Here is a 4,937-nt window from a genome sequence, read left to right on the forward strand (position 1 = left end):
CAGAAGAAAATGGTTTATAAATGAAATTTAAAACCAAAAAAACTTAACAAAATCTAAAATTTCACTGCATGCATTTTTGTACATTGTTTAAAACCAAGAGCATCCTCTGAATGATTGCTTAACTTTCTGTGCATCAAAATGTGTCATGTTGCTGAAGTTAATTGAGTTTCAGAGGGGTAACAGTTCAATAAAAAATGCAGCTTGCTTTCTGGCAACCCAACAAGCCTTCCTTTAGTTTTTCCTCCCAGTTGTCCCATAGATTTTATTAAGATGATCTATTTCTACTGAAGAATGAGAAAACTGGTTCCTAAAATGACCCAACATTTTTTCTTTTTAGATAAAGCATGATTATTTAAGTTGTAATTATTGCAAGACACATTTTAAATCATAATAATTTTTTTTGCAATGCTAAAAATTCCTCCAAAGTGCTGCATGTTGACCACTTTCTCCACAGATCATGTGAAAATAAAGCATCTCCNTGATAGCATACTAGACATTTCCTTATTTTCCTTATTTTACATTAGAACGGGACTGACCAAAAAGTTTACACTCTGATCTTTTCAGGAAGTCTTTATTTTTGTGCCCTGCTATCAGCCAGCTTCCCTCCTCCTTTATCAGAAATGAAAAATTATAAATGCACACTTCGTGTTGGGAACCTGTGTTTGTTGACTGACTTTTATTTGTGAGGCTTACGAGACAAAAGCTGGAAAAAAAAAGATCGATTCTCTTCGCGTTTAAAATAACACAAAACAGCGTAAAAAGACCTCCACACCAGACCTCGTTTATTTACGTATGTATTTTTATTTTGATAGCTGCCGATTAAACTGAAAGTTACAACATTGACATGATTATATGAGTAGTTTTTACCGAGAAATTGATCAGAAGCGCCGTGAAAATGGTCAGATCCGCCGAATCTACTTCTCTGGCTGCAATGCGCGCTCCCGACACAGGGGAACAGATTTTCACAGGGGAACAGAATTTCTCACAAGACCGGTACTTACAAGTTGCGCATCAATGTATTTTCATTCACTATTAGCCCAGTCCGTTCCAGAAAAGTGTATAAGGCAGTGATGTTTCTCCTGTGCCGAGGATTCGGGGCGTGTATTGAGTAATCCTGGAGGATTTTTATTAGGCGCCTACCGACAAGTACACCTCGCTACAGCAAACAGACGGGACGGACCACTGTCAGCCTCATACCTTATTTGGAAATGGGGCTGTTGCAATCCGGTGTTATGTTCACGGCGCTTCTGATCGATTTCTCGGTAAAAACTACTCATATAACCATGTCAATGTTGTAACTTTCAGTTTAATCGGCAGCTATCAAAATAAAAATACATACATAAATAAACGAGGTCTTGTGTGGAGGTCTTTTTATTATTATTTTTATTTTAATAATAAAATAATCCTATCCCCCATCCTAACTTATTTTAAACGCGAAGAGAATCGATCTTTTTTTTTTTCCAGCTTTTGTCTCGTAAGCCTGACAAATAAAAGTCAGTCAACAAACGCAGGTTTCCAACACGTAGTGTGCATTTATAATTTTTTATTTCTGATAGAGGGGGAAGCTGGCCGATAGCAGTGCACAAAAATAAAGACTTCCTGAAAAGAGTGTAGACTTTTTGGTCAATCACGTCCTAATGTAAAATGACAGCTTACTGGATTAAGGAAATGTGTAGTATGGTATCACACATAATAATTTTTGAGAATTTGGAAACAGTTGCTTTTTATTTCCCAAAGTTATGGGGGGAGAAGAGGAGAAAATGGATATTTCAGCAGCCTGAAATAATGTGTTCCCTCTCTATAAAATGGAAACAAATTAATTTACCTGCAAAGTCTTTTACTGTGTTCATTCCTCTTATGATCAACAAGAAATCCTGTGATTTTCATAACATTTGCTCTTTTTTAGTTAGGACGGGGGAACAAAATATTTTAGCTCCTGAAATGATATGTTCCCCCTACATAAAATGGACATGTACAGTGAATTAATTTCTTTGTTACCTAAAATTTGAATCATTAAATGAAGCTGTATATTTCAATTTGCAGAAAAACTCCTAGCAAAAGAGGTTGTGGATGTTCCTGTTTCCACTGCAACGTTCTACAGCATGAGGTTGGACATTGCTGTTAGACTTATTCTTAACAGTGGTGATTATAACATTAATATTCTTATTTTGAGTGTTAATGAAAATTTTTATCATGACCATAATTTGTATGTTTTGATAAAAAAAAAATGTACTTAGCCGAAACTCAATACATCAACATGTGAAAACAGTTATTTAACAAAATTGCTTGTCAATAACTTAATAAGTACAATAATTGAAACTTCAATAAAGGTTAATTTCAGACGTTTTTTGGATCTGTGTCACATGAGACCTACTCCAACTCCAAAACCCCAACATCTAGACTCTTCAAATTCCTTAATTATTCTCAACTAATAGCAGAATATTTTAATCCATGTTTGGGATTTGTGAAACCTTTAAGTGATTTGTGAGACTTCAATAAAGATCAGATCACCATTCACACTTGTTCCATGCAGTCTTTTTCAAATTAAATTCTAATTCAAAACCACTTTATTAATCCCAATGGGATATTAAATGTTGGTGTAACTCATTAATTCTTCAAAGTTATTTCAAATGGTGATGGCTCAAGGAAGGAAAGATCTTCTGCAGTGGTGTGTTAAGTGAAGTTTCACAAATCAGAAAAAGGTTTCACAAATCCTGTCCTGTGTGTCTCTGTGTTGCCCTGCGACAGACTGGCGACCTGTCCAGGGTGTACCCCGCCTCTCGCCCGGAACGTGAGCTGGAGATAGGCACCAGCACCCCTCCCGACCCCACTGAGGGACAAGGGTGACAGAAAATGGATGGATGGATGGTTTCACAAATCACAAACATGGTAATAAAGAGTCTTCTGGAAGAGGAGAATCTAGTCCAGATTTGAAGTGTCACATTGATAATTTTATCTAATATTGTACATATGCAGGATGTTGGGGGTTTTCTTGACCCTCAACTGCATCTACTTTTAATAACTACAGGAAATGAAATTATTGTACTGTATTTTATTGTATTTTAGGTAACAAAGAAATTAATTCACTGGTACATGTCCATTTTATGTAGGGGGAACATATTATTTCAGGTGGCTGAAAGAGCTAAAATATTTTGTTCCCCTACCCTAACTTTGGGAAAAAAAGAGCAAATATTATGAAAATCACAGGATTTCTTGTTGATCACAAGGGGAATGAACACAGTAAAAGACTTTGCAGGTAAATTAATTTGTTTCCATTTTATGTAGGGGGAACAGATTTTATCAGGCAGTTAAATATACTGCTCAAAAAAAGAGGGAACACTCAAATAACACATCCTAGATCTGAATGAATGAAATATTCTCATTGAATACTTTGTTCTGTACAAAGTTGAATGTGCTGNAAGGCTGAGAAGTGAAAAACAAATAAAGTGATTGAACTGTTCATCAAACTTCTTGGATCAAACTAATCCTTTATGAAAACTAAAATTACCAGTGAACTGATTTTCCATAATTTAGCTCATTTATATAATGTACAGTGTTTTTTGTGACCAATTGTGTGTGTGTCACGTGTTGCGTATGCTGTGGGGCGATCAGAAACAGCAGAGAACAGATTCGAGGTGAGGCAGGCAGTTTGCTTGCCTCATGGCAGGGGGCGCTCACACATTGGTCTTATGACTCCACGTATGCAGAGTAAGAGACAGCGAGCTAGCCATACAGTAAATAAGTCAAGTGCAGCGATATATTCATCTTCCAACGTCAACACGGATGACTACATTTCTGCTGTTTTCTAAAGTGGACTTGCAATCAAAGCAGGAAATACTAAAGGAAGACCAACACTGGAGCAGAAAAGTTTACTTCAAACTACGAGACAGAAGGGTACAGCTCTTTTCAAACAAAGTGGTACAACAAGAAAAGACTGGCTTTGTGGTTGTCCTGCTAGAAACTGCTTTTCCTGCCTTCTTTTTTCAATTTGTGTTGAGGATAGACTTGGCTTTGGATGAACATATATTTTGTGCAAAATGAGCAGTGCATGGACTTCATTTATAAGTAAATGTAAGAAGGCAATAATATTTTTGCGTTTTGTGGGCTACAATTTGTATGTATAAAAAATGCAGAGGAAACATAACCCACAAACTGCAGTTAGCAGCGGTAGCCATAATCTACCACAACGGTCACGTAGTAATAATTGCAAAATAAACAGTAAGCCTAAAAACATACTACTGCAACAGACTGAATGTTCTGTTGTTTGTGTGGGAAATATTTGAGTGTTTTTTTGGTGTTCAGTCCTGAAACAAAGTGCTGTTGTTGTCAGTTGCTATGGCAACAAGTCTGCATGTAGCTTGGCCGATACAGACAGCGAGAAAGAAGTGGTTTTGAGTTGTACCTTGGTTTTTCCCTTTGCGGTGGAGTATAGGACTAAATTAATAACACCTACATTACTAAGTTCCATTGGGTTAACGGAATTATTCTACCGTGGCAGCGCGACTATGGATGGCATGTAAAAGAATAGTCTTTTGCCCTCCAGCGTTGGGCGTGAAATTTCTGTATGTAAGTAATAACATGCCAGGGGTCTATATTTGTAAATCTGATTATGATTAAGTTGGTGCCACCAGCTATGAACCTCACCGCAAGTCACTGAAAATCCCTAACCCACTAACATACTGAAATACTGCCTAATAACTAAACTGACCCTCTTGAGATTCTTAAAGGTGACCTATTGTGCTTCCTTGAAGAAGTTAGGACAGATCTATGGGCTATACAAAACTTGTTCATTACATTTTTTGCACAAAGTAATTAATGAAATTTCATTTTGGTCAGTTCTGCCTGTTTTAGGGCCACTTGTCAGTTTAAATCCAAATAAGTTGCTGCTAATCTTGCACCTCAACTCAACATTTACATGTAAAAATGGCTGCAAACAG

The 4,937-nt window shown here is 36.7% G+C and overlaps 1 protein-coding gene across 1 annotated transcript in view; it reads right to left on the minus strand.

Moving 5' to 3' along the window:
• The window catches only part of eif2ak2 (eukaryotic translation initiation factor 2-alpha kinase 2), a 39,283-nt gene that overhangs the window by 8,989 nt on the left and 25,357 nt on the right, over positions 1-4,937 (minus strand). The gene's annotated exons all lie outside the window — the stretch shown is intronic.

Source organism: Poecilia formosa, unplaced genomic scaffold (genome assembly GCF_000485575.1).
Source record: "Poecilia formosa unplaced genomic scaffold, Poecilia_formosa-5.1.2 Scaffold42, whole genome shotgun sequence".
Classification (NCBI taxonomy): Eukaryota; Metazoa; Chordata; class Actinopteri; order Cyprinodontiformes; family Poeciliidae; genus Poecilia; species Poecilia formosa.